The 23115-nt window shown below is 37.2% G+C and overlaps 1 pseudogene; it reads right to left on the reverse strand.

Moving 5' to 3' along the window:
- Positions 1–4212: 4212 nt before the first annotated feature.
- Positions 4213–5161, reverse strand: LOC120876112 (annotated as a pseudogene).
- Positions 5162–23115: the final 17954 nt, after the last annotated feature.

The following is a 23115-nucleotide window of genomic DNA, read 5'->3' on the forward strand; positions in this document are numbered from 1 at the left end:
GGGGACGACAGAGGATGAGATGGCTGGATGGCATCACGGACTCAATGGACGTGAGTCTGAGTGAACTCCGGGAGATGGTGATGGACAGGGAGGCTTGGCGTGCTGCAACTCATGGGGTTGCAAAGAATCAGACACGGCTGAGCGACTGAACTGAATGAACTACCATCAACAGTCAGAGATAATGTCTCTCATGTTTATGATTTTTATGAACAGTTTGGATTTATGCAAATAAAATCACAAAAACTGGTACTCTATATACAGAAAGAAAAACACCAATACAATATACTAACATATATATATGGAATTTAGAAAGATGGTAATGATAACCCTATATGCGAGACAGCAAAAGAGACAGAGATGTATAGAACAGTCTTTTGGACTCTGGGAGAGGGAAAGGGTGGGATGATTTGGGAGAATAGCATTGCAACATGTATAATATCATGTAAGAAAATAAATGCCACTCTAGGTTCGATGCAGGGTACAGGATGCTTGGGGCTGGTGCACTGGGATGACCCAGAGAGATGATATGGGGAGGGAGGTGGGAGGGAGGTTCAGGATTGGGAACACATGTATACCTATGGAGGATTCATGTTGATGTATGGCAAAAACCAATAGAGTATTGTAAAGTAAAATAAAAAATAAATAAAATCATGCATAGCAAAAATAAAATAAAGTAATAAATATAGACATTATATTATATAACTATTATATCATAATATTCTTCTAACATTTTTAATGAAAATAAATTTTCATATGTGAAGATACATGTATTATATTTTTCTTCATTAACCTCACTTGGGGGCACACATTTCTACAAGTCCTTATAGTTCTCATAAGAACTATATCTTTGTATTAAGTTTTGAGATGAAGGTATGAATCCTCCAACTTTGTTCTTCACTTTTCAGATTTCTTATTTTTTTTTTAATTTGAGATTTGTTGAAATTCTATATGAAACTTCTCTAAAGTTTCACACAAATTTTAGTATTAGTGTTTCCATTTCTGCATAAAATGGTTTTTTATAAAGATTGCACTAAATATGCACTCTGGGGGATATTGTTATCTTAATTATTTGGTCTACAAGTCTATGAATACAGGTTACATTTATATTTACCTGTGCTCAGTCGCTTCAGTCATGTCTGACTCTATGCAACTCCATAGACTGTAGCGTGCCAGACTCCTCTGTCCAAGGGATTCTCCCAGCAAGAATACTGGAGTGGGTTGCCATTTCCTTCTCCAGGGAATTTTCCTGACCCAGGTATCGAACCTGGGTCTCCTGTGTCTCATGCATTTCAGGTGGATTCTTTACCCAGTGAGCAACCCTATGCTTTCTTTAATTTCTTTTAGTGATTTTTTTTTAATTTTTTAGTGTACAATTCATCCACCATTTTGGTAAATTTATTTCAAAGTATTTTATTGTTTTTGATGGTATTGTCAACACACTTATTTCCTTAATTTTGTTTTTAGACTATTAGTTCCTAGTATATTGAAATATAACTGATTTTGTATTAGTACTAAGAACTTCTTCATGTGTGTGTGGATTCCTTAGATTTTTTTTTTCTACATAAGATTATGTCATTTGTTATAGTATACTTTTACTTCTTTCTTTCCAATTTGTATGCCTTTTATTTCCATTTCTAGTCTAATTTTTCTGACATTAATCTTCAGGGAAATATTAAACTGAAGTTATAAAAGGGAGCATGTTCTGATTTTCTGAGGTAAGCTTTCAGCCTTTCATCATTAAGAATAAATCTTGATTATGGGAGAAACAGTGGCATTTATTTGTGCTGATTTAGAGCATGTCAGCCTTCTGGAGCACTTTGTCCTGAATTTACTATGAATTGTCACCTATCTGGTCATGTAATTGCTTTCAAAAAGCCATGTCACAATTTTACTCACCAACTTTCTATGAAGTTATTTTGTCTATAATTTGAAAATAATTTGAACTCTATCTCTCCAGGTTAGATGGGGTTCCTTAGATGCAGATCCTGGGATGGGATTTTTACAGAAGTGATTTATAAGGAGAAGGGATAGAATGAAGTGCCTAAGGTAGAAGATAAAGTGTATTCTAAACTCAGTTCTGGATTCAGCCTGTACTCATGAGAGCTCTAGAGTACAATTTTATGGTCTGAGAAGGTAGGACAAAATCTGTGTTTTTCTTAATCACTGAAGACTCAATAACTATCCATGTGTTAAAGTCATTACTTGAGATCAAAAATATTTACTGATAAATGAATGAAGGATAGAGGAATAATGGAAACATTATTAAATTGTTTTGTATGTAGATGTAGGCACAAATTAAAAAAAAAACACATTTTTAATAGTGAAGTGTTGCCAAAAGTTAAAGATTAACAGAAATATATGAATAGCTCATATATATATATAAGATAATGAAACCTTGTTGAGACAGGAAAAACATCAAGGTAAACTATTTGCTCATATTGCTGATAATCTGTTTTCCTTTCTTTCTGTCTCTCAAAAGAAACAGTATAAAGCAACTGTGATCTCCTTAAACAGTTCAACTAGAATTCTCAGGATCTGAATTAAATAAAGGCAGGAAAAAATCTCTCAACTACAGTGCTTTTTTTCTTCTATATGTTATTGAAATTTTGTTTTACTTTAAAATTTTATTTATTACTTCAGTATTTATTATTAACCAGAAATTGTGCTACCTTGAAGTTACCATTATTATATGCCAGTAAAGTTTTTTATGGAATATGTTTAATAGATAGAAATTCCTATCTGACATCAAGAGTTTCTTCTATTTGAGTCATCACTCTTTCAGATGGTTTTTTAGCCTAAGATGGTGATATGAGCAATACTAAGGGCTAGGAAGCCTATAAGGAAATTTCAAGAAATCATATAATTTCCATTCAACTATTACAAATGTTCAATGGACAATTTTTAATTAAATGTATTTATTTTTAATTGGAGAATAAGTGCTCTACATATTAGTTGGGTTTTATAACAATAAAATAGTTACATACCATGACATTACAGATAACAGATCACCATCAACTATGATGCATAAAGTGAAGAGTTATCAATAAATAGTTGGATTTTTTTAATTTTTTATTTTTACTTTATTTTACTTTACAATACTGTATTGGTTTTGCCATACATTGACATGAATCAGCCATGGGTGTACATGAGTTCCCAATTCTGAACCCCCCTCCCACCTCCCACCCCCATATCATCTCTCTGGATCATCCCCGTGCACCAGCCCCAAGCATCCTGTATCCTGTATCGAACATAGACTGGCGATTCATTTCTTACATGATAGTATAAAAGTGAAAGTGAAGTCGCTCAGTCGTGCCCGACTCTTTGCGTCCCCATGGATAGTAGCCTGCCCCAAGCTCCTCCATCCATGGGCTTTTCAAGGCAAGAGTACTGGAATGGGTTGCCATTTCCTTCTCCAGGGATTCTTCCCAACCCAGGAATCGATCCCAGGTCTCTCACACTGTAGACAGACGTTTTACCATCTGAGCCACCAGGAAAGTCCACATGATAGTATACATGTTTCAATTCATTCTCCCAAATCATCCCACCCTCCCCCTCTCCCATAGAGTCCAAAAGTCCATTCTATACATCTGTGTCTCTTTTGCTGTCTTGCGTAGAGTGTTATCATTACCATTTAGCTACAGTAGCAAACTACTATTTACAATCTTTCCAGCATAGTCCTTGATTTTTATCTTCCTTTTCTATCTTTTTTTGACAATGTATCAAGGCAGTTAGGGTTATGGTCAGGGAAATGGGTGTCATTCTGATTAATGTCTTTTCAATATATATGCTTTGATACCATCCATTTTCTTACAATTTCACCACTTGTAAAACCGGAAGGCAGCTATCTACCAGTTTTGTTGTTGTTGTTGTTATAGAGATTACTGGTTAATACTAATCTACTTAGTATTTCTTTCATTTTATTAGATGAAATAAACTATGAATCTGCATACATGGTTCTGCTAGTAAAACTAAACCCCAATTTGGTAGAATTTTCTAAATATGGAAAGAGTGGTTCTGAGATTTGTTTTTCTTTTCTTTTTTTTTTTTTGCGGGGGGGGGGAGTGGGTTCTTCTTTCTGTTCATCTAAGTGCAGAATGCATAATTTGTTGTTGTTAATTTACTTCTTTATTCTTTACACATTCCTTGTTGAGATAATCCAAACTGTCCTTTGACCTATGTATCAGTTGACCAATGTTTGACTCTAAAGCACATTTATTTGCTCCCTGAAAAAGATTTTCTACTACACAATTTTCTAATGTCATTTTCCATCTGGGCATTTCACAAGGTATAGATTAAAGGGTTTAATATGGAAGTTATCATAGTATAAAATACAGCAACTGCTTTATCAATAGGTAAGGTAGCTGCAGGTCTCATGTACACAAATATGCAGGGCACAAAGTATAAAATGACCACTGTGATGTGGGAGATGCAAATGGAGAGGGCTTTTCGTCTTGCTTCCAAGCTGTAGGCCCTTAGGGAATGCAAGATGACCACAAAGGAGACCAGCAGTAGAAGGAAGTTTAACAGACAGATGAAGCCACTGTTGGCAGCAATGAAGAGCCCTAGAGCGTGGATATCAGTGCAGGCAAGATTGAGCAAAGGGTTCAGGTCACACATAAAGTGGTCTATGACATTATGGCCACAGAAGTGTAAGTGGAAGATGAAGAGAACCTGTATGAATCCATGAAAAAAGCCTCCCACCCATGACATTCTCACTAGCAAACAACACACCTGCCAGTTCATGATGCTTGTGTAGTGCGAGGGTTTGCAGATGGCCACATAGTGGTCATAGGCCATCACAGTAAGAAGGATGACTTCAGCACCTCCAAAGAAATGTTCCCCAAAGATTTGGGTCATACATCCATTAAATAAGATGGTTTTCTTTTCATGGAGTGAATCTACAATCATCTAAGGGGCACATTCAGAAGAGTAGCAGGCATCAATAAGTGAAAGGCCAGGAAAAAGTACACAGGGGACCCCAAAGATGGGTTTGCAATGATGGTGACCATGATAAGCGCATTTCCTACCACAGTGGTAATGTAGATGACAAAAAAAAAAAAAAAAAAAAAACAGCAAATACAATTTTCTGCATCTTTGGATTCTCTGTGAGCCCCAGTAGAACAAACTCTGTCACATTGTTCCTGTTCTCCATGTGTTTCATGAAGTGGTTTAATCATGACCTAAAAGTGAGAGAGTTAATTCTTAGGTAGGTTGATAAGGAGTCTGGGGCCCTCAAAGAGAAAGAGTCCAGGACCCTTGAGAAGGAGAAAGAGATAAATGGTTTTTTTTTTTTTTTCTACATTGCTTTGTCTTAGTCACATACATTTTTTTTTTAAACTGAGTTTTTGTGACAATAAAATTAACTTTCTTTAAGCCCAAAGATAATGATTACATAACAAAACAACTAATCTTGCTAAAGGGTATGCTTTTTCTTAAGCTCTGTGCTAATGATTATTTAACAACAATGTATCTTGCTCAAGGACACGTTTTTCCTTCTTAACATGAACCTTCTGACTAATCTTGTTTTCTATGTTGTGGGAGTAGGTCTGATAAGACCTTTCTATTGTGAGTTCTAACCTTGTGAAATTAAGATGTATATTGTGGGAGTGGGTGGTAAAAGTTATATAAGGCCTTGGTAAGACTTGATAAGAGGCAGTCTCAGTCTCCCTTCTGATGTCTATGTTAGAAGCTTTCTCTACCCTTTTTCAGTGTAATAAAACTTTTGCCACACAAAGGCTCTGAGTGATCAAGCCTGGTCCCTGATTCTGAAGCTAAATCCTCTTCTTAGGAGATCACAAATCTATCCTTTACTATCCAAAGCTATCAAAGGAATACATAATTTTAACTTATGCATTCTTAAACTTACTAAACTTCTTCACTTTAACAAGTAAGAAATACTCAGATTTACTGAGTATGAATTCTTTCTTCTACTTCTTTTTTATAATGAAGAAAAGATTCTGAGTTTTTAAGATTAATCCAATTACCTCCAGGAAAAAAAAATATTTTAATAATACAGATGTGAGGAACTTTTGTAAACCTATGGGTGGGAGACATTAATCATCTGAAATGGTTCAGAGTCTAACCTCAAGTAGTGTATTTCCCAGATAATGGCAACTAAGCGTGAAAAGAGGTAGAGGATGGATGTAAAGCTTAGGAATTTTCCTTTTACTAAGAAATGGGGGACTATGGAAGGTAGTTGAAAGTATAAGTGGAAGGATGAAAGAAACCTGATGAAGAGAAAATCTTGGATGTTGTTCTAGTAAAGATTTTGTGTGTCTAGGATGAAGTTGGCAGGTTTCAGTAAGTGGATGGAAGGTGTCTCCGAGATAGAAACCACAGTAGCAAAGTACCTAGAATAGTTGAAAAAGGAGTAACACTACAATGTGCACATGCTAAGATGCTTCAGTCATGTCCATCATTTTTGTGACCCCACGGACTCTAGCCCACCAGGCTCCTCCCTCCATGGGATTCTCCAGGCAAGAACACTGGAGTAGGTTGCCATGCCCTCAGGTTGCCATCTTCCTAACAGGTTGTTGTTGCTGTTTAGTTACTAAGTCATATCCAACTCTTTTGTGACCCCCATGGACTGTAGCTGCTCCACAGTCTTCTACTCATGGGATTTTTCAGGCAAGAATACTGGAGTGGGTTTCTGTTTCCTTCTCCATGGGGATCTTCTTGACCTAGGGATCGAACCTATGTCTCCTGGGTTTGCAGGCGGATTTTTACCACTGAGCCACCAAGAAAGGCCAAAGAATGGGTACAAGAGCTAATTAGTATTCATAATGCATGTTGACTAAACCTAATTACTTTTCAATAGGTAATAACATGTACTTTCCAATGATTTATTGCAATGTTCATAGTATACCAGCACATACTCTTTTCCTAGTGATAATAACTTGTATGGTTGATATTGTATCATCCACTTTGCAGATGAGAAAACAATCTCATAGACTAATGTGAAGAGTTTAATAAAAGTGCGAATATTAATGAAAATGGCACACTTAGTGTTCTTTAAGTGTTATGCAGACATTTAGTTTTAATCCTTTGTGCAAACCTACAAGATGGTTACTACTATCATTTTTATGCTTATTTTACACACTAAGAAATAGAAGCATAGAGAAATTAAGGATTCTGTCCAAGGTCAAGCAGCTAAAATTTTAGGCAGAAGTAAGGTTAATTCAGATTACGCATCTTTATTTTTTGCTCCAAATTCTTAATCTATGCTCTGTTTTGTCATGTTATAGCAAACAACAGAGGACTAATAACTTCCTTTTGAAATGACCATAATTATTATACTTTTGACTACTGTAATACTACTTGAGAGGCAAGTTTATATTGAGAAATTTCATCCATTCTCTCTCTGTCACACACAAACCCACACATTGATATCTCTGAACTCCCAAGTAGTAAGTAAACTGTGGTACTGAATTTATTGAATAGCCCTTTCATCTTAACTTCTTCCTCAGACCTAACTTTCCCTTCTCTGATACCATTCCGAAGAATGGGGCCCCAGATTTCTCTGCAAACTGTTGAGAAAATCTATGCCACTGGTTAAATGGTTTGGTTTGAGAATCAGAAAGACCCAGTTTGAATCCTGGTTCTTTCAATTGCAACTTCTTTCATCCGAAGTGCATTTCTTTGACACCTTACATTCTTGCCTTTTCAGCTATAAGGTTATAATAATAATATCCACTTCATAGATCAATAGTTGAGTGATTATGTATATGAATACACCTACCTGCTGTGGACAAAAAAAAAAAAAAGAACTTTTAGTTACTTTTGTGACTGTGTATACAACTGAGGGATAGGAAGAATTAACAATTGGAGCAGTAATACAGAAAAAATGCTTAACCATGCTTCAAGCTCCAGAAGAACTACTGCTAATTTTACTCTCAAAGAAACAGCAGAGGCTGATAGAAACCATAGCAGGTTTCCCCAGGAAGGGTCTCCATATTTGTACTTGATGAAATAACTTGTGATTTATGTTACTGATATTTGTAAATTTCTCTTCTATGTATGTGAAATATAATTAAATTTTGTTTTCATCCTCATTATTAGTCCTGATTACTAAAAAAGATGTTTCATGGACAAGCATGGTTCCTGGTGTCACAGAGCTGAGTTTCTCAATTTGATTAACCTCTTTGAGTCTCAAAATTTTCAAGTATCAAATTAAGTTAATATTTATGAATATCTTATGAAAAATTGAAATGCAGATAAAATAGTCTTTTACTATATTGAAAAGTGTTGAAAAATAATGAGTTACATAAATGAAGTAGCAAATTAAAATAAGCATCAGCACAATTGAAAACCTTACCTTAGCTCTTCACATGACTTCGGTGATGTTTGAATGTGTTCAGAAGCAGTTCCATATTCAAACTAACTTCTTATAACAAGTAACTTTCAGTATAAAAGGTGTACACTTGAGAAGAACTTGTTAACTCTGAAATGAACAGTTGTTAGGAAATTGTATGCATTGAACATGTACAAATTCTTAGTATATCAGTTATATCTCATGAAACCTGTTTTAAAAGAAAAAAAGTGTTCTTATAAGTCTAAATCTTTCCAGCTAGCTTCTAAAGCCTCAAGTGTTCTTCACAGAAAATTTGCTTTATGATTTTGAATTTAGAATGGGTTCATTAGAAATACTATAGAGAACTGATTTTGAAAAAAATTATGTGGTTCTGCAGCACAAACAGACAGTGTGGAGTGAGCATATTCAAATGGTTCATTCTGCCCATGATGAATCTTGTTCTAGAGAGGTGAACAGCAACACAAATCACTTCCACCTTGCTCTTGTATATTCATAGATATTCAAAGAAACTTTGAGTCCAAAAGTCCACTCTACACATCTGTGTCTCTTTTGCTGTCTTACATACAGGATCATCATTACCATCTTTCTAAATTCCATATATATGTGTTAGTATACTGTATTGGTGTTTTTCTTTTGGACTCTGAGGGAGAGGGAAAGGGTGGGATGATTTGGGAGAATGACATTGAAACATGTATACTATCATGTAAGAAATGAATCGCCAGTCTATGTTCGATGCAGGATGTAGGATGCTTGGGGCTGGTGCATAGGGATGATCCAGAGGGATGATGTGGGGTGGGAGGTAGGAAGGGGGTTCATGATTGGGAGCTCATGTACACCCGTGGCAGATTCATGTCAATGTATGCCAAAACCAATACAGTATTGTAAAGTAAAATAAACTAAAAATAAAAATTAAAAAAAAAAGAGAGAGAGACTTTGATAAGGTCAGATGCCTTGTCTTACAGCTGCTGCTTTCTCTCCTAGGAATTAAGTATCTCCTTTGAAGGAAAGACTTTATCCAGAAGCAAGTATTCTGGAGAGACTGTGGAGAAACACTCACTGTGAAGGGGAGAATAGTTTTCCCTTCGTGTGTGTGCATGGGAGATCAGTTGTGTTCTACTGTTTGTGACCCCATGTACCCTGCCAGGTTCCTCTGTCTATGCAATTTTCCAGACAAGATTACATAAATGGGTTGCCACTTCCTTCTCTGGGGGGTGGGGGGTCTTCCTGACCCAGGGATCAAACATACGTCTCTTGTGTCTTTTGCATCGGCAGGCAGGTTCTTTATGAGCTGAGCCACTGGGGAAGCTCAGTATCTCCTTCACCTGGAACCTAAATCTGTGAGATTCTGTCTTTTCTATCAGGACCTGGATTGTTAAGGAAACTGAATGTCTTGTCAATAGCAAAGTGACATAATTCCTTTGTGTGACATGTGATGTAGGAGAGTTTGTCATAGGAGAGTTTGTATTTTCTTATCAATTATTAAAACTTTGTTGGAAATCATTATTGATTGCTTTAGAGCTAGATCACTGAAAATACAATTAATGACAGCCTTTTAAAAGTTCTTGAATCTGAAAGCTGTTTTTCTTTCTCTCTTCTACCTCCTCCTACAGATTTATTATTGTATCATAGATAAATAAAAATTTGTTTTTAAGGTGTATAACAGCATTTAGATATAAGTTTACATTGTGAAATAATCACCACAATCAAACCATTTACATATTTATCAATCATATTGTTACCATTTTTTCTGGTGGTAACACGATCTACCCTTTTAGCAAATTCTGAATGTACAATGCAATGTTGTTAACAATAATTACATTGCTGTATAGGATACTTCCAGGAATTATTTATCCTTACATAACTGAAACTTTGTTCCCCTTTATCAATCTCTGCTCATCTCTCCCTGGCATTCTACTCTTTGCTTCTATAGGTTTAACTATTCTAGATTCCATATATAAGTAATGGAGCCTCCCATGTGGTGCTAGTAATAAATAACCCACCTGCCAATGCAGGCAGATGTGAGAGACAGGGGTTTGATCCCTGGGTAGGGAAGATACCCTGAAGGAGGTCATGGCAACCCACTCCAGGATCCTTGCTTAGAGAATCCCATGGACAGAGGAGCATGGCAAGCTACATTTCATAGGTTGCAAAAAATCAAACACAACTGAAGTGACTTAACATGCACACACACACACACATATAAGTAATCAGTGAAAGGTTGTTGTTGAATTACGATGCTGGGATTCTTGGCCCCCGGAGGAGAAGAATTCAATCTGGGGCCAGAGATGAGGCTTGATCACTCAGAGCTTTTGTGTAATAAAAGTTTTATTAAAATATAAAGGAGATAGAGAAAGCTTCTGACATAGGCCTCAGAAGGGGGTAGAAAGAGTACCCGCTTGTTAGTGTTAGCAATGGAGTTATATACTCTCCAGTGAATCCAAAGAATGTCTGGTGGTTGTAAATACCTCACCAGACCTACTTCCATAATTTACATTTTAAGATAACAGAATTAGCCAGAAGGTTTAATCCAGAGACTGTCCTCAGTCAGAATACATAATACATTGTTGTTATATAATCCTTGTAAAGAGCAGGTCTACTCCCATAATTTACAGAATTAGCCAGAAGGTTTAATCCAGAGACTGTCCTCAGGCATAATACATAATACATTGTTGTTATACAATCCTAAGGAATGTAGAGAAGGAAAAACGTTTGTCCTTTCTTCCTCCTTGAGAATTCCAGACCCCTCTCTCCTTGGGGACCCCTAGACTTCTCATCAACCTGCCTAGGAAATGACTCTCTCATCAGTGAGTTCAGTCGCTCAGTCGTGTCCGAATATTTGCAACCCCATGAACTGCAGCACACCAGGCCTCCCTGTCCATCACCAACTGCCAGAGTCTACCCAAACTCATGTCCATTGTGTCACTGATGCCAATGAACCATCTCATCCTCTGTCATTCTCTTCTCTGCCCTCAATCTTTCCCAGCATCAGGGTCTTTTCAAATGAGTCAGCTCCTCGCATCAGGTGGCTAAAGTACTGGAGTTTCAGCTTCAACATCAGGCCTTCCAATGAACACCCAGGACCAATCTCCTTTAGGATGGAGTGGTTGGATCTCCTTGCTGTACAAGGAACTCTCAAGAGCCTTCTCCAACACCACAGTTCAAAAGCATTAATTCTTCAGTGCTCAGCTTTCTTTATAGTTCAACTCTCAAATCCATACATGACTACTGGAAAAACCATAGCTTTGACTAGACAAGCTTTGTTGACAATGTAATGTCTCTGCTTTTTAATATGCTGCCTAGGTTGGTCATTACTTTCCTTCCAAGGAATAAACGTCTTTTAATTTCATGGCTGCAATCACCATCTGCAGTGATTTTGGAGTCAAGCAAATAAATAAATAAATAAATAAATAAATAAATAAATAAAGTCTGACACTGTTTCCACTGTTTACCCATCTATTTCCCATGAAATGATGGGACCGGATGCCATGATCTTCGTTTTCTGAATGTTGAGCTTTAAGCCAACTTTTTCACTCTCTTTCACTTTGATCAAGAGGCTCTTTAGTTCCTCTTCACTTTCTGCCATAAGGTTGGTGTCATCTGCATATCTGAGGTTATTTATATTTCTCCCAGCAATCTTGATTCCAGCTTGTGCTTCTTCCAGCCCAGCGTTTCCCATGATGTACTCTGCACATAAGTTAAATAAGCAGGGTGACAATATACAGCCTTGGTGTATTCCATTTCCTATCTGGAACCAGTCTGTTGTTCCATGTCCAGTTCTAACTGTTGCTTCCTGACCTGCATACCCGTTTCTCAAGAGGCAAGTCAGGTGGTCTGGTATTCCCATCTCTTTCAGAATTTTCCACAGTTTATTGTGATCCACACTGTCAAAGACTTTGGCAATATTATGCAGTATTTTTCTCGTCTATTTAGCCTATTGTACTTACCATAATGTTCTCTAGATTCATTTCATGTTCTTACTAATAAAATTTCCTTTTAAGAAAAAAAAATATAGTATTCTATTATATATATATGTGCTACATATCCTGGAGAAGGAAACGACAGCTCACTCCAGTATTCTTGACTGGAAATTCCCATGGATAGAAGAGCCTAGCGGGCCACAGTCCATGAGGTCACAAAAGAGTTGATATGACATAGCGCTCAAACACACACATGCATGCAGAGACACACACACACTTCCCACATGATTTATTCATATATCTGACATATATATTATTTCCATATTCTATTTATTGTGAATGAACCTGAATGCAGATATCTCTTCAGCATATTTGACTTTAATTCCTTTGGATATATACCTAGAAGTGAAAGTGATGAATCAAAAGTAGTTCTAGTTTTAGTTTCTTGAGAAATCTCTGTTTTATTTTTTATAATTTCTTCATCAGTTTACAAGAATTTCCTTTTTTTCCATATCTTTACCAACACTTGTTATTTTTGTGTTTTTGATGATTACCTTATCACTGTGATATCTCATTGCTGTTTTGATTAGCATTTTCCTGATGACTAGTGACATTTAACACTTTTTCATTTACCTATTGGCCACTGTTGTATTCTTTTGAGAAATTTCCTTTGACCATTTTAAAATTAAGTTATTTTTTCACTATTGATTTATGCAAGTTCCTTATGTGTATGGGATATTAATCCCTTATCAGACATGTGGCTGCAAATATTTTCTCCATCCACTGGTTGCCTTTTCATTATTGATTGGTTCCTTAGTTGTGCAGGTTTTATTTATTTATTATTTAAGAAAACCCCACTTGTCTACTTTTGCTTTGGTTGTCATACTTAAAAAATCATTACCAAGACCAATGTCAGGATTTTTCTCTGTGCTTTCTTCAAGTAACTTTTGTTTGTTTGTTTGTTTGTTTTTGTTTGTTTCAGGTCTCATATTTAAGTCCAATCCATTTGAGTTTTATTGTTTTTATACTGTGAGATAAGGGTCTGATTTATTCTTCTGCATGTGGTTATTCAGCGTACACAAGCCGTTACTAAAGAAACCCTCCTTCTTCTTTATACCCTTGTGAAAGTTCGGTTGACTGTATGTATGCGGGTGGCTTATTTCTTACTTGGAAATCACGAATTGGATGGTCTACAGTTGTATTCCTCTTGCTCAAGGTAACTTGGGATTTTTATTATTATTATTATTGATCTGTATGTATTTTTAATGCAAGAGCTGTTTTTTACTTTTCTCAGAGAGCTGTTTAAGTAGCCACAAAACACAGAAGGTTCCATCTTACAGTAATTTTCTTTCTCTGTACATATGAGCTTCTCAGTGTGAAATATTTGCAGTAAAAATGAGACTATATATCTAAACACAAGAGTTCAAATTGTTTCACATTCTTTTTATTTTGTTATTTTCCTTTCAGTCATTCCAAGAAGTATGCCTTGGTACTTTACTGTGATTTTAATTTCTTGTTTCCCAGTTGCTAATTTTGTTGAGCACTGTTTTCCCTGCTATTATTGACCATTTACATATCTTCTTTTGTGATATTACTGTTCGTGTTCTTTGCACATTTGAAAGTAGAGTTTTAAAAGTATATAATACACATTATATTATATATATATATATATATAATTTTCTCCTTGCTCATGAATTGCCCTTTTATTTTTTAAAATAGTGACATCTGTTGGGGCATGCTCAGTGGTATCTGACTCTTTGCAACCCTATGAACTGTAGCCTGCTAGACTCCTCTGTCCATGGGATTCTCCAGGCAAGAATACCAGAGTGGGTTTCCATACCCTCCTCCAGGGGATCTTCATGTCTCAGGATTGAACTCGCATCTCCTGTGTCACAGGCAGATTATTTACCCACTGAGTCACCTGGATGGAGGTAGGTGGGTGTTTGATATCCCAAGTTGCTACAATATATTATCTTAAATATCTGTTTTTCAGGACTTCCCTTGTAGTCCAGTGGTTAAGAATCCGCCTGGCAATTCAAGGGATGCAGATTCATCTCTGGTCCATGAAGATCTCACATGCTGAGAGTAACTTCAGCCCATGTGCCAGCACTACTGAAGCCCAAGCCCTCTAGAGCCAGTGTTCTGCAAAACCACAGCAAAAAGAAGCCTACACACCTCAACTAGCTCACCACAACTAGAGAAAGTCTGCATGAAGCGATGAAGACCTGGCACAGCTAAAAATAAAAATACATTAATAGAATGTCTGGTTTTCAATAAAAAATTAGGAGATGTGCAAAAAAAAAAAAATATGACCTATACACAGGATGAAAAATAGGCATCAACAACTGAAAGGTTTAAAATATTGATAAAGTCCTTTTTAAATTTTTTTTCTTATTTTATGCTTACTGTATCATATCTAACAAATATTGGCCTACTCAAACATTTAGAAATAGATATTATTGTTATTATCTTAGAGTAAGCATTAGTTTGTAGGTTTGTGAATCATGTCATGTTAATTTTGGGGTGTTGTGTTGGTTTTGTGTTGGTAGTAGGCCTTTTTTTTTTTTTCTCATAGATATCCCATTGAAACAGCATAATTTGTTTAAAGTCTGTTTTTTAACCATTGAATTATCTTAACATCTTTGTAAAAAGTTAATATATTTGAGTTTTTTTTTTTCTGTATGTTCTATTATGTTTTAGGACATGTGTGCATGCTCAGTTGCTTAGCGGTGTCCAACTCTTTGTAACCCCGTGCCCACAAGGCTCTTTTGCCCATAGAATTTTCCAGGGGAGAATACTGGAGAGAATTGCCATTTCCTTCTCCAGGGGATCTTTCTGACCCAGAGATTGAACCCATGTCTCCTGTGTTTCCTGCACTGGCGGGCAAATTCTTTACCACTGAGTCATCTGAGAATCCCATTTAAGTCATCAGTGAGTGAAAGTCACTCAGTCATGTCCAACTGTTTGTGACCCTATGGGTTATACAGTCTGTGGATTCTCCAGACAAGAATACAGAAATGGATAAGTGTTCCCTTCTCCAGGGGATCTTCCCAACCTAGGAATTGAACTCAGGACTTTCAGGCAGATTCTTTACCAGTTGAGCCACGAGGGAAGCCCAAGAATACTGAAGTGGGTAGCCTATCCCTTCTCCAGTAGATTTTCCCAACCCAGGAATTGAACTGGGGTCTTCTGCATTGCAGGCAGATTCTTTATCGGCTGAGCTACCAGGGAAATCCCATTTAAGTCATACTTGTATTTTATTTCTTCTTCATATAAATAATTTCTCTCTTCTCATCATACTTTCTTGTCCTTCATCCCTATCTCCTCTGTTCCTTATCATTCAAGCTAATGCTTTTTCAATTCTGTTTAAGATATCCAAAGAACCAGTTTCTTATTTCATTGATTTTTCTATTGTTTTTCCATCTTCTTTTTCAATGATTTTTTTTCTTAACTTTATTATTTCCTATTTTAACTTACTTTCTGCTTCAGTTCAGTTCAATTCAGTTGCTCAGTCGTGTCTGACTCTTTGTGATCCCATGAATCCCAGCACACCAGGCCAATCTGTCCATCACCAACTCCCAGAGTTTACACAAACTAATGTGCATTGAGTCTGTGATGCCATCCAGCCGTCTCATCCTCTGTTGTCCCCTTCTTCTCCTGCCTCTCAAAATCCTCCCAGAATCAGGGTCTTTTCCCATGAGTCAACACTTCACATGAGGTAGCCAAAGTATTGGAGTTTCAGCCTCAGCATCAGTCCTTCCAATGAACACTGAGGATTGGTCTCCTTTAGGATGGACTGGTTGCCTCTAATTTTTCTACCTCTCTGAATCAAAGCCTTTGATAATTGTTTCTAGATACTATTGAATTTCTAATATAGGTATTTTATGGTTCTAATTTATCACTAAGGAATTTCATGGTTTCCAGATGAATAAAAAAATAGTATAAATATTTTGCTGCCTGGCTTAACTCACTAAGGATTGTATTCACTGAATCCATCCATGTTTTTCCAAATGGTACAATTTTATTTTTGATGGATCAGTAGTATTCCATTATGTGTGTGTTTGGCAAGGGTGAATGTAGACATTCTAGGAATCAGCGAACTAAATTGACTGGAATGGGTGAATTTAACTCAGACGACCATTATATCTACTACTGTGGGCAGGAATCCCTCAGAAGAAATGGAGTAGCCATCATGGTCAACAAAAGAGTCTGAAATGCAGTACTTGGATGCAATTTCAAAAATGAAAGAATGATCTCTGTTCGTCTCCAAGGCAAACCATTCAATAACACAGTGATCCAAGTCTATGTCCCAACGAGTAACACTGAAGAAACTGAAGTTGAACGGTTTTATGAAGACTTACAAGACCTTTTAGAACTAACACCCAAAAAAGATGTCCTTTTCATTATAGGAGACTGGAATGCAAAAGTAGGAAGTCAAGAAACACCTGGAGTAACAGGTAAATGGCCTTGGAATGCTGAATGAAGCAGGGCAAAGACTAATAGGGTTTTGCCAAGAAAATGCACTGGTCATAGAAAACATCCTCTTCCAACAACACAAGAGAAGACTCTAAACATGGACATCAACAGATGGTCAAAACCAAAATCAGATTGTTTATATTCTATGCAGCCAAAGATGGAGAAGCTCTATACAGTCAACAAAAACAAGACCAGGAGCAGACTGTGGCTCAGATGATGAACTCCTTATTACCAAATTCAGACTCAAATTGAAGAAAGTAGGGAAAACTGCTAGACCATTCAGGTATGACCTAAATCAAATCCCTTATGATTATACAGTGGAAGTGAGAAATAGATTTAAGGGCCTAGATCTGATAGATAGAATGCCTGATGAACTATGGAATGAGGTTCATGACATTGTACAGGAGACAGGGATCAAGACCTCCCCATGGAAAAGAAATGCAAAAAAGCAAAACGGCTGTCTGGGGAGACCTTACAAATAGCTGTGAAAGAAGAGAAGTGAAAAGCAAAGGAGAAAATGAAAGATATAAACATCTGAATGTAGAGTTCCAAAGAATAGCAAGAAGAGATAAGAAAGCTTTCTTCAGCGATCAATGCAAAGAAATAAGGAAAACAACAGAATGGGAAAGGCTAGAGATCTCTTCAAGAACATTAGAGATACCAAGGGAACATTTCATGCAAAGATGGACTTAACAAAGGACGGAAACAGTATGGACCTAACAGAAGCAGAAGATATTAAGAAGAGGTGGCAAGAATACACAGAAGAACTGTACAAAAAAGATCTTCATGACCCAGATAATCATGATGATGTGATCAATAATCTAGAGCCAGACATCTTGGAATGTGAAGTCAAGTGGGCCTTAGAAAGCATCACTATGAACAAAGCTAGTGGACGTGATGGAATTTCAGTTGAGCTGTTTCAACCCTGAAAGATGATGCTCTGAAAGTGCTGCACTCAATATGCCAGCAAATTTGGAAAACTCAGCACTGGCCACAGGACTGCAAAAGGTCACTTTTCATTCCAATTCCAAAGAAAGGCAATGCCAAACAATGCTCAAACTACCGCACAATTGCACTCATCTCACATGCTAGTAAAGTAATGCTCAAAATGCTCCTAGCCAGGCTTCAGCAATATGTGAACCGTGAACTCCATGATATTCAAGCTGGTGTTAGAAAAGGCAGAGGAACCAGAGATCAAATTGCCAACATCTGCTGGATCATCGAAAAAGCAAGAGAGTTCCAGATAATATCTATTTCTGCTTTATTGACTATGCCAAAGCCTTTGACTATGTGGATCACAATTAACTGTGGAAAATTCTGAAAGAGATGAGAATAACAGACCATCTGACCTGCCTCTTGAGAAATCTATATGCAGGTCAGGAAGCAACAGTTAGAACTGGACATGGAACAACAGACTGGTTCCAAATAGGAGAAGGAGTACGTGAAGGCTGTATATTATCACCCTGCTTATTTAACTTATATGCAGAGTACATCATGAGAAATGCTGGACTGGAAGAAACACAAGCTGGAATCAAGATTGCTGGGAGAAATATCAATAACCTCAGATATGCAGATGACACCACCCTTATGGCAGAAAGTGAAGAGGAGCTAAAAAGCCTCTTGATGAAAGAGAATGAGGAGAGCGAAAAACTTGGCTTAAAGCTCAACATTCAGAAAACGAAGATCATGGCATCCGTTCCCATCACTTCATGGGAAATAGATGGAGAAGCAGTAGAAAAAGTGTCACACTTTAGTTTTTTGGGCTCCCAAATCACTGCAGATGGTGACTGCAGCCATGAAATTAAAAGATGCTTACTCCATGGAAGAAAAGTTATGATCAACCTAGATAGTATATTCAAAAGCAGAGACATTACTTTACCGACTAAGGTCCGTCTAGTCAAGGCTATGGTTTTTCCTGTGGTCATGTATGGATGTGAGAGTCGGACTGTGAAGAAGGCTGAGGGCTGAAGAATTGATGCTTTTGAACTGTGGTGGTGGGGAAGACTCTTGAGAATCCCTTGGACTGCAAGGAGATCCAACCAGTTCATTCTGAAGGAGATCAACCGTGGGATTTCTTTAGAAGGAATGATGCTGAAGCTGAAGCACCAGTACTTTGGCCACCTCATGCGAAGAGTTGACTCATTGGAAAAGATTCTGATGCTGGGAGGGATTGGGGGTAGGAGGAGAAGGGGACGACTGAGGATGAGATGGCTGGATGGCATCACTGACTCAATGGGCATGAGTCTGAGTGAACTCCAGGAGATGGTGATGGACAGGGAGGTCTGGCATGCTGCGATTCATGGGGTTGGAAAGTCAGACACGACTGATCACTGAATTGAACTGAACTGATATGTGTATTTCACATCTTTTTTATCCACTCTTCTGTTGATGGGCATTTAGGCTGCTTCCATATTTGGGCTACTGTAAGTAATGCTGCAGTGAACACTGGGATGCATAGAGTTTCTTGAATTCGTGTTTTCATTTTAGGGGGATATATACTGTGGAAAATTCTGAAAGAGATGGGAATACCAGACTACCTGACCTGCCTTTTGAGAAACCTGTATGCAGGTCAGGAAGCGAGAGTTAGAACTGGACATGAAACAATAGACTGGTTCCAAATAGGAAAAGGAGTACATCAAGGCTGTATATTGTCACCCTGCTTATTTAACTTATATGCAGAGTACATCATGAGAAACGCTGGGCTGGAGGAAGCAGAAGTGTGGAATCAAGCTTGCTGGGAGAAATATCAATAACCTCAGATATTCTGATGACACCAACTTTATGGCAGAAAGTGAAGAGGAACTAAACAGCCTCTTGATGAATGTAAAAAAAAAATAAAAAAGTTTGCTTAAAGCTCAACATTCAGAAAACTAAGATCATGGCATCTGGTTCCATCACTTCATGGCAAATAGATGGGGAAACAGTGGCTGACTTTATATTTCTGGGCTCCAAAATCACTGCAGATAGTGATTTCAGCCATGAAATTAAATGACACTTGCTCCTTGGAAGGAACATTTTGACCAACTTAGATAGCATATTAAAAAGCAGGTATATTACTTTGCCAACAAAGATCCATCTAGTCAAGGCTATGGTTTTTCCAGTGGTCATGTATGGATGTGAGAGTTGGACTATAAGAAAGCTGAGCACTGAAGAATTCATGTTTTTGAACTGTGTTGTTGGAGAAGACTCTTGAGAAACCCTGGACTTCAAGGAGATCCAACCAATACATCCTAAAGGAGATCAGTCCTGGGTGTTTATTGGAGGAACTGATGTGAAGCTGAAACTGCAGTACTCTGGCCCCCTGATGTGGAGGGCTGACTCGTTTGAAAAGACCCTGATGATGGGAAAGATTGAGGGCAGGAGGAGAAAGGGTTGACAGAGGATGAGATGATTGGTTGGCATCACCAACACAATGGACATGGGTTTGGGTGGACTCAGGGGTTGGTGATGGATAGGGAGGCATGCTGCAATTCATGGGGTTGCAAAGAGTCTGACACAACTGAGAAACTGAACTGAACTGATACTCAGGAATGGTGGTGGTGTTTTAGTCATGTAGTTGTGCACAACTCTTGAGACCCTGTGGCCTGTAGCCTGCCACATTCCTCTGTCCATGGAATTCTCGAGGCAAAAATTCTGGGGATACTCAGTAAAATTGATAATTCCTATGGTAGTTCTATATTTAGTTTTTTTCAGGAACATCCATACTGTTTTCCATAGTGTCTGCACCAAACTACTAAAAACAAACAAACAAAAAAGCTGCCAACGATGTACTAAGTTTTTGTTTTCTCTACATTCTTGTCAACATTTGTTATTTGTGGTCTTTTAAAAGGAGCCATTCTGATAGGTGTGAGTGAAGTGCTACCTCATTGTGGAGTTTGATATACATTTTTCTGATGGTTAGTGATGTTGATCATTTTTTCATGTGCCAGTTGGCCATCTGTATGTCTTCTCAGGTCTTCTACCCTGAAAATGTCTATTCAGGTCATCTGCCCATTAGTTAGTTAGGTTGTTTGTTTTTTGATACTGAGTTGTATGAGCCAGTCTGATGTAGAATATATGAACCAACTGGTGTCTTTTACATTGCTGTTGGAAGTATATATTGATACAAATGCTTCATTAATAAGTTCTATCTAGTTTTATCTAAACATTCACATATCCTCAATTCTTAGGTTCACCTCCTAGATGTGCACCCAAGAAATAGTTGACACCTGTACAATTGGAATTGTGTACTAGTCCTTATAGTAGACTGTCAGTAGCATATAAAATGTGGATGCACACAGAAATCTGTGAACCAACATCAGCTCTTAAGTACTACAGTGAGCACTTCCAAAGACCACAGTTTTCCCCCCAAATACTGTAGAATTCAGCACTGGTGTCTTGCAGAACAAAAAGCTCCAGGGAGAAAGGGTGACCATATTTGTTATGTGATGGGAAATAATTTTATGAGGAATGTCAGAGAGGGTTAATTTCTTTAGTCACTTGAAAACAAATTCTCAAAATTTTATTTTTTTTTTCTTCCATTGTTATTGCTTTATTTTTTTTTTTTAAATTTATTTATTTATTTTTAATTTTTACTTTACAAAATTTTAATGGAAATTTTATTTAGAGTTTGGATCCTACTTTTTTAAGTTAGTAAAAATATGGCTCCCATTTATTGACTTTTTTCTTTTTTTTACTGTTTGTCTATTTAACCCTTGAAAAAAAATGAAAATGAGTAAAACAGGCTGAGGAAGCTTGAATAACTCATTTCAAGGTAAAACTGAAAGCACAGCTTAGGTTAGAGATTAGGTCTGTACTTAACTAAGCTGTCTTTATTCATATTTCACTGAATCACCTATAACTGATTTTTCAGTTGCTCAGTGCATTTTAACTCTTCTGCTTATGTACTTTCCAGATAATTAATAGTGATAATGAAAACACATGATATACTTGAAGAATGTTTCAAAAAGTAAAGTTGATTGGATTTGGCTCATAACAGGATGGAATTACCAATGTACCGGGTGGACTCACAGAGATATTTTCTTCATTGTTCAACAATGATAGAGTCTGGCTCAATTCTAAAACCTGTAAATATTCCTAATCCCTCAATTTATTTAATCTAGGCCTTGGATAATATTTTTTTGGCTTCAACTTCAATATCAATTTTTGAAAGAAAACCTTACCTGAGCATTTCACTTCCGTCCTACTTGACACACACAGATACACACACACACACACTTTTCTACTCTCTCTCTCTCTTTTAATAGTTGAATTCTTGCATCACAATGGCAGGAATATTATTGAGGCTTTGGAGGCAGATTTGTATATACATTTCAGCTCTGCCACTACTCACTTCTGATATTGGGTAAATTATCTAAACTCACACAGCTCATTTGTAAAGTGCGAATAATAAAAGGACCCATCACAAAGTGTACCTCACATAGTGTGTTTAATATAGAGTTTCATCATTAGCACTCAATAGTTTGTTGCTATCATTTTTTTATTATTGAATAAAACTCCCTGGTTCATTTTAGATATTCCATAAACATTTATTGAAAAAAAAATGAAGATTCCAAGGTCTGACTGTAGCCTGGTGATCCCATTCCTACAGACAAATTCTAACCCTTGTCAGAAATATCATTCTCTGGTCAGAGGAACCATAGGGGGAAGGGAAAGACATTTGGTTGTCATTTTCGCATAGTGTTCCCAAATTAATTACTCTCCTTGAGACAATAACACAAAGATAAGTCACCCACTTGAATAAAACTAGTGTCTCTATATTGTAAGAACTGAAGGATTTGAGAAGAACTGTGAAGGTATTTTGGTGCATAAACCACAAAGGCAATGATCTTCTTTTTGGCTAGCCATGGTGTTTAGTGAAATGATGAGAGAGGGCAAGTTGAGTCTCAAGGGCCAAAATACCTGACTTTTCATTGAGTGTAGATGCTCTGAAAAAAGTTGGAAGAAATGGCTTCGAGAAGTTTCTAACCAAAGTACTTTTAATCCACTGCTAATTTTTATAATTGGATTTACTTTTTAAAGTGTTAGGTATGGCTATTATGTTCTTAGGGCCTAGCAGACCAAAGTGAAGTCATGTCTGACTCTTGGCGATTACATGGCCTGTCAGACTCCACCATCCATGGGATTTTCCAGGCAAGAATACTGGAGTGGATTACCATTTCCTTCTCCAGGGTTTCTTCCTGGCCCAGGGATTGAACCCAGGTCTTCCACATTGCAGGCAGACGCTTCTACTGTCTGAGCCAAAACTTAAAATATTATAAACATCTTTGAGTCTCAGAGAAATAGAAATGTGCTACAGCTGCTGAACTCTTTCCTCTCTCTCTAAAACCCAAATTCCTTTTAAATACAAACTGCATATGTTTTCTGTCTGGACAAGAATTTTATCTGCACAAGTCAGGCCAGGATGAGAAG

Source organism: Oryx dammah, unplaced genomic scaffold (assembly GCF_014754425.2).
Source record: "Oryx dammah isolate SB20612 unplaced genomic scaffold, SCBI_Odam_1.1 HiC_scaffold_17, whole genome shotgun sequence".
In the NCBI taxonomy this organism is placed as follows: domain Eukaryota; kingdom Metazoa; phylum Chordata; class Mammalia; order Artiodactyla; family Bovidae; genus Oryx; species Oryx dammah.